Genomic DNA, 14,934 nt, shown 5'->3' with positions numbered 1-14,934 from the left:
ATCTCTAACTCCTGGCAACCACTGTTCTACTTTCTGTTTCTATGGACTTGAATACTCTAGTTATCTCGTGTAAGTGGAATTGTACAATATATGCCCTCCTATTTCACTTAGCATGATGATTTCAAGATTATCCATGTTATAGCATGTGTCAGAATTTCATCTCTTTGTAAGACTGAAAAATAGTCCATTATATCTGTATACACCACATTTTATCCATTTATCTATTGGTAAACACTGGAGCTGTTTGCACTTTGGGGCTTTTGTTATAATGAACATTGGTGTACATGTGTTCACGTCCCTGCTTTCATTCTTTTGGATATATACCCAAAAGTGGAATTGCTCCATCATATGGTATCTGTTTTTAATTTTTTGAGGAACCTCTATATTTTTCCCCACAGCTGCTGATTTTTCCACCAGCACTGCACCAGGGTTCCAATTTCTCCACATCCTTGACAACACTTAATTTCAAATTTTTTAAATAAATAAATTTTAAAATAATAAAATATTTGAGAGAGATAACACACAGTGGGGAGGGGCAGAGGGAAAGAGAGAGAGAGAGAGAGATGCAGACTCCCTGCTAAGCAGGGAGCCGATCTGGAACTCCATCCCAGGACCCCGGGGTCATGACCTGAGCTGAAGGCAGACCCAATTGACTGAACCACCCAGGCACCCCAAAGTACAATTATTTAAATAAAAAGGTAAGTAATGCTGTGGGTCATTTTGGCCCCAGATAGTAAGGATCCTTTGAGAAATCAGATGGAATATCTTCAGAATTGTCCCATCAAAGCATGGAGAGGCTGGGGTGCTTATCCACAGCTTCCCACCCCCACTGGTTGAGAGGTGCTCCTACTGTTAGTGCCTGTGGATGGCTGAGCAAGCTTTTGTGTTTTCCTATAAGATCTCAGGTACATGGACATATGCACTCATAGACTTTTTTTTATCAATAAGCAAGACAATAACCACATATTTGGTCTTTATTTAGATGTTTTAGATTCATTTTTAATTTTTTTTCTCATTTTCCCCTCCATGTTTTCTACTACTTTTTTAAAGGTTTCCTTAATATATTTAAAAACAATTCTCACATACTTTCTTTTTATGTTATATTTCCTTTTCTAAATATTTCATCTACCATCTATAGAACATTGCCTCTCCTTTGTAGATTTCTATTGTTCATATATTATACCACATTCTAATTTTTCAAAGAAGCTTTCAAAGTGGCTTAGGAGTTGGGGGACAGCTGATCCGGACATCAAAACAATGGCAGTGGTAGCTTCAGCGGGGTCACTGGAATTTTGTTTGCAAAGCCTACTGCTGGCAGGTGTGGGTAGACAAGTCCTATTTGATAGCATATTCTTTTTTTTTTTTAATTTTTCTTAAAAATTTTTTTTTCAGCATAACAGTATTCCTTATTTTTGCACCACACCCAGTGCTCCATGCAATCCGTGCCCTCTCCAATACCCACCACCTGGATCCCCCAACCTCCCACCCTCCTCGACAGCATATTCTGAGACCTTTCTTCCCTGTCTCTTCTCGGGCTTCTGAGGCATGAACAGGGTTCATCAGCTCTTCCTTTGTTGAACTTTCTGGCAACACTGGAGCCCACGGAGGATGGACCAGAAAACACCCAGATTATTCCTCCTAAAAGGCAGTTCTGCTCCAGCAGGCCACCTGAGCTGGTGATGGCTTAGCCTTTGATGAATGAGCTCCTTTGTCTCCCGTTTCTTACTCTTCTGGATGGTTGGAATGGAGGTTTCCCCTAGAGGCTCAAGCCTGCGGGGGAAGGAAGTTAAGACTCCACTGCCTCCGGGGGTAGATGATTGCACCCTCCCGCTACTGTGGTGGGGCCCCTTCTATTGTCCCGCCCTTCCATCACTTCAGATCTTTCTCAACCTTCACTATCCCTTCCTGGTCTCTCTTGGAGTCCTCTGTTCAGTCTCCTTTAGGCCAGGATTTAGGAAGTGTCTGGGTGGCATTGGCTGCATAGAGGAGACTGCCCGCTCAGGTGGCAGTTGGGTCAGTTTGCCCCCTGGACAATCCACTTAACTTTCTGGAGTGAGCAACATCATGGACTTGCGGGCGGACAGCACTGGGCTGACCTGAGAGTCCTGCAGGGACACGGGGTCGGGACTCCAGGAAGGAGCGCTGAGCCCGTGGGATCAGATAACCCCTCCTAGGGACAGAAAACCCAGCGGAGGAAGACAAGTGATTGCAGTAGGTTCCGGGGTGGGGTGGGAGGCAGGGTCAGCGTGGTGATCCCAGCGGGACCCATGCAGCACTGGAGGGTGGTGGCGGCGGGGGTGGGACGCGAGGGTCGCCTCGGAGGGTGCAGCGAAGAGCCGTTGCGCGCCGCGGGATCCTCGGGAGCCGGGTGGGGAACGCAGGGAGTTCTCTGGATTGCAACCCCTCCGCCACGCAGCTCGCGCTGCCCTGCGGGGGTTGGACCCACTGCAACAGATGACGGAGAAACCATGCGCGAGCCACCGGCGCGAGGATCTAGCGGCCAACGGCAAAGGGCGGGGTCTAACGGCCCAAGCCCCGCTGACACCCCCGGCCTTCGAGCCTTCTTCCCTCGCTTCGTTACGGGCCTTTGGCACCCAAGGGCTCCCGCCAGGTGTGGACACCGTCCCGTACTGCCGAGGCTCTCCTGACATCTGGCAGCCAGGCCTGTGAGCCCGCCAGCCCTTCCTGCTCGGGTCCCGGGAGGCCAAAGGGCTCCCCCCACCCAAGGCAGGAGCGACCCTGATCCTCCCAAGGTGCGGATGCGGCTTATGGGGCGGGCCAGGCCGGTGCTGTTTGCGCGGTGACCGACTCTCGGCGTGGGGTGGGGGTGCCGCGGGCCAGTGCTGAGGGGTCGGGGGGGGGGTGAGACCAGAGCAGCCGCGGTGCTAAGAAGCCCCAGCGTGTCCCTTCCCGACAGCCGCCCGAGTGGGCACGTTTTCCGTCCCTCCACCCCCACACAGGTAGTTCAGAGCCCCCCTCCGGAACTTCTCTAGTGCCTCACGGGGCCCCGGAGCCAGGGAAGGTACGAGCCTACAGCATCACCATCGGGGCATTGAACTTCTCTGAGGCGGAAACAAGATGCCCCCAACGGCCTGGATGCCGCTTTCTGCACCTCTTCCTAGCAGGCAGGTTCTCTTTACGGCTTTTTTGGTGAATTTGGTAAAACAGCATTTAAGTCTTGGAACTTTTCTCAGGTTTTACAGTTGGTAGTGGCCGAGCCGGCACTGGAACCCAGTCTGTGTGATTCCAGAGCTCCTGAATGTAGCCGCGGGACTGTGGCGCCTCCTCATTATGGAGGCGTCAGGTATTACCATTTGTAACAGTCCTTCGGGTGTTTAGCGTCAAGGCTCAGCTGCAATGAGCGCATGCGCGGCTCTAAGGCTCAACGCATGTGTACCGTTGGCTCCTCAGAAGATGCTGAGCAGAGACCACCAGGTGGCAGCACATCCCCAGAGCGGATTTCTCTTCTGATGGATCCTTGCAGCCAACCACACAACTGTCCCGGCAGGGACAGGAGATACCCCACCTCAGATGAGTGAAGGATCCATCCTGGCTTAAAAGCCTTGTGTCCCAAGGCACCAATAACTTTTGAAATCATTCCATAGACCAGTTTTCAGAATCCTACTTGAAACTGACCACATTATATTAATTTTTGCAGTCTACTGCATGGGACCTAACTGTACGTAATTAGGTCTTTTTCATTTTCTCTGTTATGTAGCAAGGAACAGCAAATTACAGCCTATGGGCCAAATTCGGCTCATGGCCTGTGAGGCTGGTGAACTAACCATTGTAACATTTTAACATTAAACATTGTAAAAATTTTAAAGAGCTATAAAATTTAAAAAAAAGAAGAAGAATATGTGATAGAGACTATATGTGAACCACAAAACTTACATTATTTGCTCTCTGGCCCTTTACAGAGAAAGTTTGCAACTCCTGTTTTGTAGTTTTCTATGAACGGGTCTTGCATAGCTTTTGTTAATTTATTCTGAATTCCTAATTTTATGAGATTTGTAAATGTTATTTTAAATGGTGTCTTTTAAATAGATAACTAGTAGTACATGGAAAATACACTTCTCTCTCTCTCTCTCTACGTATACTAGGACCTTGCTAAGTTTACTTTTGCTTCTGGTGGTCTGCAGATTCCTTTGAGTTTTCTACATACACTTAGTGTTTTCTGTAAACCACATATCTCTGAATAATGTCAGCTTTACTTCTGCTTAATCTGCATTGCCTTCTGTTTCTCTTTCTAACCTACATTCTATCCTACATTTGCAGAAACCGACAATTGTCAGCACAGCAATATTGGGCATTTCTCTCCCAGTTGAGCCTTGTAGCTGACTACATGGCTGTTGAGGAGTGATCTCCCAGAGGCAAGGAGAGGAGATGCATTTCAGGTGGGTGAATTATGCACCCTGGCTTAAAAACCAAGGACTGCTAGATATCTTACGATAATTCCACGACCAGGGGTGCCTGGGTGGTTCACCCATTAAGTATCTGCCTTTGGCTCAGGTCATGATCCCGGGGTCCTGGGATCAGGCCCCACATTGGGCTCCCTGCTCAGCGGGAAGCCTGCTTCTCCCTCTCCCAGTCCTCCTGCTGTGTTCCCCTTCTCGCTGTGTCTCTCTGCCAAATAAAATCTTTTAAAATAATAACTCCAGGGGTGCTTGGTGGCTCAGTGGGTTAACACTTTGCCTTCAGCTCAGGTCATGGTCTCAGGGTTCTGGGAGCGAGTCCCACATCAGGCTCTCTGCTCAGCAGGAAACCTGCTCCCCGCCCCACCAGCTGCTCTGCCTACTTGTGATCTCTCTCTCTGTCAAATAAATTAAAAAAAAACTTTTAAAAAAATTAAAATAAGGGGCACCTGGGTGGCTCAGTGGGTTAAAGCCTCTGCCTTCAGCTCAGGTCGTGATCCCAGGGTCCTGGGATCAAGCCCCACATTGGGCTCTCTGCTCCACGGAGAGCCTGCTTCCTCCTCTCTCTCTGCCTGCCTCTCTGACTACTTGTGATCTCTGTCAAATAAATAAAATAAAAAAAAATTTAAAATAAAATAAAATAATTCCATAACCAGCTTTTAAAGTCCTGGCTGAAAATGCCTACTTACCAATATAGAGACATAAGTTCAGGTAGCGATAGAGGCATAGCTACAGATGATATATAGACCTGGATATGTATATCTGTGTTCCTATCTAGATATGGTTTTGGTAATGATTTTTGGGTTTTGTCACCAAAAGCAAAGGCAACAAAAGTAAAAGTAAACAAGTGGAACTACATCAAACCAAAAAGCTTCTGTACACACACAAAAAGAAAAACAATGAAATGCAAAGCCAACCTGCTGAGTGAGAAAAGTATTGGCAAATCATATATCTAATAAAAAAATTAATATCCAAAATATGTAAAGAACTCATGCAACTCAATAACAAAAAAAAAATCTGATTTGAAAACGAGCTGAAGGAGGGAGACAAACCATAAGAGACTCTTAATCTCCCAAAACAAACTTGAGGGTTGCTGGTGTGTGAGGGGTGGGGGGAGGGTGGTTAGGTTGTGGACATTGGGGAGGATGTGTGCTATGGTGAGTGCTGGGAAGTGCGTAAACCTGGCGTTTCACATACCTGTACCTGGGGCAAATAATACATTATATGTTAATAAAAATAATTTAAAAAAAAGAAAATGAGCTAAGGAAGGAAAAGTAAAATAAAATAAGAACATAGAGGGAGGCAAACCATAAGAGACTCTTAACTCTAGGAAGCAAACTGAATGTTGTTGGAGGGGAGACAGGTGTGGAGCAATGGGCATTAGGGAGGGCACTTGACATAATGAGCGCTGGGTGTTACGTGCACTGATGAATCACTAAACTCTACCCCTGAAACTAATAATACACTATATGTTAACTAAATTGAATTTAAATTTAAAAATTTTTTTAAAGATTTTATTTTATTTGACAGAGAGAGAGAGGGAGAGAGAGAGGGAACACAAGCAGGGGGAGTGGGAGAGAGAGAAGCAGGCTTCCTGCCAGGCAGGAGGCCCTAGGCAGGGCTCCATCCCAGGACTCTGGGATCATGACCTGAGCTGAAAGCAGACGCTTAACAACAGAACCACCCATGCGCTCCTAAATTAAACATTTTAAAAATATTAAAATAAGCAGACCTGAATAGATATTTTTCCAAAGAAGACATAGGGTTAGCCAAAAAGTACATGAAGACATACTCAGCATCAGTAATCACCAGAGAAATGCATCAAAACCACAATAAGGGAACATACACACACACACACACACACACACACACACACACACACATACACAATGAGATACCACCTTAGACCCTGTTAGAACGGCCATCATCAGAAGACAAGGAATAAAAAAAAAAAAAAAACAAGGAATAATAAGTGTTGGTAAGAATGTGGAGAAAAGGGAACCCTTGTGCACAGTTGGTGAGGATGTAATGGTACAGTCAGTATGGAAACAACTGTAGAGGTTCCTCAAAAAACTAAAAATAGAACTATAATATGATCCTGCAATTTCACTTCTGGATATCTGTCCAAGAAAAGGAAAACACTATCTTGAAAAGATATCTGACCCTCATGTTCATTGCAGCATTATTCGCAAGAGCCAGGCCATGGAAGCAACCAAGTTGTCCGTCAATGGATTAATGGATAAAGAAGATGAATGGATAGGAATATTACTCAGCCCTGAAAAAGGGAATTGAATCTTGCCATTTGTGACAACCTGGATGGGACTTGAGGGCATTATACTAAATGAAATAAGTCAGGCAGAGAAAGGCAAATAGCATTATGATCTCACTTATATGTGAAATCTAAAAAAAAATTGAACTCCTATATAAGGAGAACAGATCTATATTTGTCAGAGGTAGGGGTTAGAGGTGTGTGGAATGAGTGAAGGGGAAGGTAGTCAAAAGGTACAAACTTCCAGTTATAAAATAAATAAATCCTGGGTATGTAATGCACAGTATTATATCCTTGAAGTTTTCTAAGAGAGTAGATATTAAAAGACCTTGTCACAACAATTTAAAAAAATGTAACTGTGTGGTAATGACATTAACTAGACTTACCACTTTGCAATACATACAAATATCAAATCACTATGTTGTACGTGTAAAACTAATATAATGTTATATGTCAATTGTAATTAATTGCAAGACATCGTATCAATGGAAGTTTTTAGAAATTGCATGATCATCCTAATAGATGCAGAAAAGGCATGTGACAAAATCCAACATCCTTTTACTATAAAAGAACTCAATAAAGAATAAAAATGAACCTCTCAATCTGATAAAGTCTGGACAAAAAACCCACAGCAAATATCATACTTAAAGGTAAAAGATGAGTGCTTTATCTCTAAATTGACGAACAAGATTAGAATGTCCACTCTTACCACTTTTACTCAATATTTTACTGGGCTTTCTAGCCAAAGCAATTAGGTAAGATAAAGGGGGAAGAAAGTGCCATCCAAATTGAAAAAGCATATAAGTAAAACTATATTCACAGATGATATGCATCTTATATCAATTGTATTTCTATACCCTTGTGGTGGTGAACCAATAAAAAATGAAATAAGGAAATGTTTTCAGTACCACCATAAAAATGAAATGTTTAGGAATAAATTTAACAAGAGAATTTTCTGTACAAAAACACTGCTGAAAGACATTTTAAAGGATTAAACAATATGAAAAACAGCCCATGTTCATGAATAAGACTTGATTTAAGATGGTGACACTTCCCAAAGTGATCTACAAATTCAGCATGATCCCTGTTAGGATCCCAGTCGGCTTCTTTGCTGAAATTTATAATCTGATTCTAAAATGCATGAGGAATTACAAAGGACCTCAGTTAGCCAAAGATCTTGAAAAAGCAGAATTTGCCGGACTAAGAGTTGCAGTCATGTATGACACGGTTGCTACTTACTGCTGTCTTTCTTCTTTCCGCAGTGGACTTCTCGTGGCCGGTGTGTCGACTTCTGATGAGCCTCCTCTGAAATGACGCCATTTTACATGTACACAAACGTGCTGAGGTATTGGGCTTCAGCTCACTCTAGAAGGACACGGTGTAGGCTAAGTTTGTTCGCCATAACCAGAGGGGCTGAGCCTCTACTCATTAATGGCAGTGGGTGGGCAGCCACCATTTCTAGATAGCCTTTGCTGAGCTATTGTTTCTTTCAGTAGAAGAAAAATGAATGGGTTGGTGACCCAACACTTCTGTCTCCAGAGAAATCTGGGCAGGTGACAAAGGTGCCCAACGTGAGAGTCCGGATTGCAGTGCCCCATGCCAGAGCTACGTTTGCTCTGAAAGGCAGCAGCAGAGGTGCTGAAGTTTGGACATTTCCTTAGTGGGGTTGACTACTCCACATCAAAGAGAGTACTCTTGTCTAAGTGGGCCCCAAATGTTCTGAGTGAAGGTGAGAAGAGAGACTCTTCCTCAAAGTGACCCTGTCCCGTGAGCCTGCAACAGATGTGCTCTGACCACAAGTGTCCCAGCTGCTCTGAATGACAGAACAAAAATTTCCAGAAGGGCAGGTGTGGTGCTGACTTTCCCCATGGCACCGCCTGCGTTCTGAACCGTGTCCCTCAGGTGCGCTGACGTTAGCATTTCCAATCATGGGTACAGTGCCAGCCCCTCAGATGGCGACAGAGATGCCCTGGCCTGGTGGACACTGGGGGTCTGACGGAGGGCAGGAACAGGAGTAGCTCATGACACACATTTCTTCTCAGTGGTGCAGCCTTCTCCAAGAGTAACAGGTTTTCTGTGACTAAATGGTCCTCAAGTGCTCAGACCCAATGCGGGAAGAGAATCCTCCCAACACCCTGGATGGTGTTGGCCTTTCCCACTACCAGCCATGCGCTCTTAACTCGGGGCCCAGGATCTCTGAAAGCCCTCCAGGCGCAAGTGTGGCGTCTTCCCCTTGATTGCCATAAATGTCCTCCAGCTGGATGGGGCCCAGGTTATCTCAACACAAGGAAGACCCAAAGCACCTTGTGCCCCATGTTCCTTCTCAGTGACGCTCTCTCATCCAATAGGAGTCAGCATGTTATGGAGGGGCTGGCTCTGGGTGCTCTGATTATAGGTAGGAAGGAAAGTGTTTCCAAGGACAGATTTGCTCTCAGCAGGGCCGGCCTCTCCAGTTGCAACAGGGGTGCCCCAGGCTGACCACGTCCCCAACACCAGCTGTCCTGCTAGGTGTCGCACTTGGCCTTGCTCCAAAGCTGAGTGTTCCAGACAGGAAGCCACTGCCTAGGTTGTACACAGGGATCCCAAAGCTTGCCACTACCCACAAGGGTTGCAGGTCCCATAAACCCCAGTGGGGCTGGAGCATACCTGCAAAAGGTGAGCAGCTCCAGAGGAGGAAAGAGGGGCTCTAGTGGTGGGGAGAACAACCAAAGGGCCAGCCAGAGCTGGCTGGGTGCTCCCTGAGACGCCGCATTTGGAACACTTGGAAAAGCTGACCGCTGATGGGGGCCAGGCCTGCTGTCTAGGCTAGGTATGGGGGTTCTGCGGGAGCTGCCAGCTTTCCCAGAGGGAAAGGTGCAGAGAAGAGACAGGAAGAGCGCAGGCTGGGAACTGAGCGTGGTATCAGAGTCCAAAGCCGGCTTGGATGGCGAGGCTGAAGCGTCCTGGAGTGAGGCTACTGCAGAAGCAGTGGTAGGTGGGCCAGAAAAAAACAGGGGCCTTGAAGAGAGTGGCTTCCTGCCACCGCCCAGATCGGCTCCCACTTTTCAGCTAAAGGGCGGTTCCTGCCCTAAAAGGAAGGGGGAAAGCTATGGTAGGGCTGCTAGCCATAAAAGCAGGTGACAACCTTGGCCTTTGCAGGGTTGTTTCTATCCTATGGGGAGAAGCCAGGTCCCGAGCGACGGGGCTCATGCTGGGTCCCGGCGGAAACCTGAAGACGAAAGCATGGCAAGGCAGAGCGGCGTCTGCGACGGTCACACCAAGGCCAAAGCACCTGTTGGGGTCTGTTTTGCAGATGCACTGACTGTGTTGCTGGGGTGGGGGTGTTTGCAGAGGCTGGTGAAGACCGAGACACTGGCTAAAGGGACTTGAAGGGGAGGCTGTAAGAAAAAGGAAGGAGAATCCACACACATAGGAGTGAGTGATTCGACTTTAAAGACAGGAGAGGAAGAAGGATGAGGTATTAGGAGGTGTGGGACGAGAAGCAGAAGATCCTGCTGCTGTGACTGAGGGATTGGGATGCAAAGGGCCTCAATTCTCATTATTAAGTGGAGCCCCAAAGAGGGGTTGGGATCTAAAGGGAGCACCGGCCAGAGCAGCAGTGGGAGAGTTGAAGATTGTGCACCCTGTTTCATGACCCATATCTGGTGTAGGGGGAGATAAAGGGGCAGACAGTTTCAGGCCCCAGTAGACAAGTCAGTCAAGTCAGTGACTGCTAATTTGGTAATTTCTGGAATCTGCGAGGGGAAAGCAGCCAATGGCAAAGTAACTGTGTTCCCTGCAAGAAACGGGGAGCGAGAAAAGGAAGGCTGAGTGGAACTGCTGTGTGAAGTGGTCTTCAGTTTTGTCCTCCAGCCTCGTGGTTCCGTTGCTGCTGTGTTTTTCTCCAAGCTGAGGTCTTCAGCAATGATCATCCAAGGAAGGTAGGAGGTAGGAGCAGACTCGCTTCTTCTACCCCACAGTAGTGGCAGTGGCAGCAGCAGTGGCCCTGAAAATTTCTGTTTACAGAACCTACGTGGGTGGAGAATTTCTCCTTGACAGAGTGTCTGAAAGCTTTTCTCTCTTGGGTCTTCTTTGACATCAATAAGGGGCGGAGAGCTGAGCCAATGGCCTTCATCAAGCTCTTCCTTTCTCAACCTCTCTGGCAGCTGGGCCGGATGGCCCTCGTGTACCTGGATCACTCCTGTAAAGAGGTAGGAAGCCTCCAGCAGGGCTGTATGAGCTGCTAAAGGCATGGCCTTTGGTGAAGGAGTTCATGGAAGATGTCTATGATACCTTACCTAAGCTAGCTTCTTGGAATAGAGGTTTCCCCAAATGTGTGACACCTCCACTTGTCACCAGGAGCCTACATGCTGATGGTACACTCCCACTGCTACGGGGGCCCCTTTCTGGTAGTCCTGTCTTTGCACACTTTTGTCTTCCCTTGATATCCCCTGCCTTCACCCTCCTGGTTACTTCAGCTCTGTCTCCTTTAAGCAAGGATGTGGAGGGGGATTGGATGACCCTGGCCATCTCCAAATTCGAGTTGGGGAGACTGGGGGTTGGCCCTCTCTCGCCTGGTGTGTCCAGACAGTATTAGATGGTGCAGAACGGGATGGCTGACTACGGGATTAGGTGACAAAGGAGGGGAGGGTGACTGTGTGCCCTGGAGGAGGAATCTTCACCATTCCACAGTGGACAGGCACTTTGAGGTACATGCAGAGAGCAGTGATTTCTCTGGAGAGTCCCCTCAGGACCATGAGAGGGCATCACTGAGAGTGCTATCACTGATCTGATAGCACCCCTTAGGGGGATGTAACCCCAAAAGGCACTGGATCCAGGCAGAACTGTCTGCCTAGGAAAAGGGCCAAGGTTGGGGGAGGCAGTGCAGGGGCAGCCGGGCGATCTCAGCCAAAAGAGGAACACATGTGTGCCAAGGGGCAGGGACAGGGCAAGAGAGAAGCTTGCTGAGGAGGTTGCCCATGCAGGACAGTTTGGACACTGTCGGGTCTTGGGAATGTAGTAACGCAATTAGGAGAGAGCTCTCCGAGCTACCTGCTCCTCTGTAGCAAACCGTGCTCTGTTCAGCCTGATGCTCGTGGCACAGCGCTAGAACGTGGGGCGGAAAAGCACCCCGGCTCCGCCTACACCTGCAAAGAGCATGCGCCCAAAGTGCCAAATGCAAAGGGCAAGGCCCAGGGGCCAAATCCCAGCGGAACTTTCTAGCACTTCCTGACTTTCTGCTGCTGGTTGCTGGGGTGTGACACCAGATGGGCCTGGTGGTTTGGTGAGACCGTTAAAGACTAGACATTCCAAGAGCCTGCATGACCGTCACCCCAGTGCCTAACTGGGAGGCAGTGACAAAGGCAACCTGAGTTTGGGGGGGGGTCTGCCAGCCCTTTTCCCTATGGTCCCCAGAGGGCAGAGCCTGCTCAAGGCCAGAGCAGGAGAGTAAAATGTAGATCCTGCCCACATGGGGCATGGCTTGTGGGAGGTTGGGATAGACACACGAAAGCTAGGGAGACTGGGTGTTGGTGCTGTCATGGTGCGTTCAGACAGCATGGGATGGCCACAGCAGGGTATGTGTCTATGAGGAGGTCTTCCTCGGCTCAGCTCATGAATCAACCAGTGGCTACACCAGGCTCCAGTCTCAGAAGAGGGCAGGGTCCATGAGTTGGTAATACATCCCTATCAGACATTTTCCTCAATATGAGCCTTGCAGCAAACCATGAAACTACAAGAGCTCTTCTCCCAGGTGCGTGAGGAGCAAGTGTGTATCAGGTGTGCAGTGGAGCTACCCTGGCTTACAAGCCTTTTGCCCCAAGGGCACCCGTATCTCTTGTAATAATTCCATAAGCCAGCTTTCAAGGTCATAACTTACCAATATTAACTTTTCCAGCTCACCAGTTGGTACAACTTTTGTTGAGGTCTTTAAATTTTATTTCTCTCGGTATTTTGTAGCAGAGTTCCAGAAATTATACATCATAGAGAGCATGGGTCAAATTTGGCCCACAGTCTGTTTTTGTAATGCCAATTAGCTTGAAATGATGTTAACAGTTTTTAAATGTTGTAAAATCAAAACAAAACCATCACATGTGATAGGGACCATACATGCAAAGCCTATAAATATTTCCTAGCTGGTGCTTTATAGTGAAAGTTTGCCAACCCCCGATGTGTCCTTTTTTTGGTCTGTAGGTCTTATACAGTATCTGCTGATTTACTGCTTACCATTTTGTGAGATTTTAAAAATGCTATTGTAAATGGTACCTTTTAAATTTTAGTTTTCAATTATATGCTAGTGGTAGCATATAGAATATACAATCGGTTTCTAGATATTGGTCTTGTTATGCTGGAAGTGTGCTAAATTTCCATGCTCCTGGTATTTCTTTGTGGATTTCTTATGATTTTGTAATACACATTCATGTTTTCTATAAATAAAGAGTTTTACATAATCCTTTTCAATCCTAATGCCTTTTACTCTTCTTTTTACTTTTACATTTGATCTGACAGCCTGTAAAATACTGAGTATCAGTAAAGATAATGAACATGCATTCCAGGTTCCAATCTTAAAAGTGTTCAGTATGCTGTTAGCTGAAGGTTTTTTTGTTTATGTGCTTCATATCAAGGAAATCCCCTCCAATTTCTATTTTGCTGGAGATTACTTTGAAAGAATTACCGAATTTTGTCAATTACTTCACATACAGATTTCAGATAATATGGCTTCTCTCCTTTATCCTGTAAATATGAATTACATTGACTGTTTTTTTTCAATGTTAAATCAACCTTGACTCGTGGGACAACACCCCCCCACCCCACCCAAGAGGTGGTCATGTGAGACTATCCTCTTGTATTTGATTGGATTGATTTCCTGAAATGGTCATTAAACACTTTTATGTCTATGTACCTGAGGGATATTAATCTTTAAATTTCTTTATTATGTTTTTGTATTAGGGTAATGCTGGCTTCTTCAAAGAATGAGTTAGGAAACGTTTCTCTGTTTTCAGAAAGAGTTTGTATAACCTTAGTAAAATATCTTCCTAATAATTTTTATACAATTTACAGGAAAACCATATGCATTTGCAGTTTTCATCACAGAATGGTGTTTACAGTCACTTGTTATCTCTTTAGTGTCTATCAAATCTACAGTGATGCCCACCCATCATTCCCGATATTGGAAATTTCATTTTTCTTTTTTTATTTCCCGGTCAGTTTTTCTAGGGATTTGTCAATTTCATTAGCCTTTTAAAAATCCATTTCTAGTGTGTTAATTTTTCTGTATATTTTCTATTTTTGCTATTATCTTTATCATTTATTTCTACCTAATTTGGACTTAATTTCTTTTTTTAAAAATTTACTTATTAGAAAGAGAGTGCAGCAGGGGGTGGGGAGAGGGAGAATATCAAGCAGACTCCACGGAGCACGGAGCCCAACACAGGGCTCAATCCCATGACTCTGAGATCATGACCTAAGCCAAAATCAAGAGTCAGGCACTTGACCAACTATGCCACCGAGGCATCCAGTGCTGTCCAGTGTATGTAAGTGCAAGAAGGCTGTGATGGACCTTAAAGTACACACGTATGTTAGATGGACTACCTTTGGGCAGTTGTACTGCTATTGGCTCAGAGTTCAATGTCAATGAATCAACAATATGGCACATCCTCAAGTAGGAAGAAGAAATGCACTGATCTGTGCATGAAGCCATCCCAGAAAGTGTTAAAAGTATCTTTCATAGTGGGTGATGAAGCTATGAAAAAGATAAAAAAGCAGCTCAAATTGTGGATTTGCGAGATAAAGACCCATAAAAAAGTATAGGAAGGCATTGTTCTGAGGCTGAAAGTCAAATTTTAGTCCTTACCCAGATAGGGACAATGTGAAACCTGATCAGCTAGTTGGCTGGCTTGCACATTTCAAGAGACAATACAGTATGAACAGTGTGTAGATAAGGCAGGTCCTGCAGATCAGGAGGCTGTGGAATAATAGTTTAAATACCTGCTAAATATTAATAGAGAAAGTGTTACGTGGAAGAGCAGGTTTCAATGCCAGTGAGACTGGCTTGTTTTCATTGGCTCTTGACAAATGATCCTATACAATGCAAAAGGCCTCCAAATCCCATCTTCAAATTATTCAAATATCATGCCATCTTGCTATTGTGTGTCAATACCCACAGCAACCGACTTTAAGTGCAAACCCCTAAAGGTGTACAGAGCCCCAAATCCACAAGAATGTAAAAGGAAACTCCAGGAGTTTGAGATAATGACATATGAGACATCAGAA

At 45.8% G+C, this 14,934-nt stretch overlaps 1 long non-coding RNA gene across 1 annotated transcript; it reads left to right on the top strand.

Moving 5' to 3' along the window:
- Nucleotides 1-2,657: 2,657 nt before the first annotated feature.
- Nucleotides 2,658-4,351, top strand: LOC116857660. The gene is made up of 3 exons (XR_004380782.1): nt 2,658-2,753; nt 3,195-3,304; nt 4,279-4,351. It is a non-coding gene; the product is annotated as an uncharacterized LOC116857660 (long non-coding RNA).
- Nucleotides 4,352-14,934: the final 10,583 nt, after the last annotated feature.

Source organism: Lontra canadensis, unplaced genomic scaffold, assembly GCF_010015895.1.
Source record: "Lontra canadensis isolate GAN:19392208 unplaced genomic scaffold, GSC_riverotter_1.0 scaffold125, whole genome shotgun sequence".
In the NCBI taxonomy this organism is placed as follows: domain Eukaryota; kingdom Metazoa; phylum Chordata; class Mammalia; order Carnivora; family Mustelidae; genus Lontra; species Lontra canadensis.
Note: the sequence above shows the minus strand (reverse complement) of the source record. Positions and strands in the feature narration are given on the sequence as shown.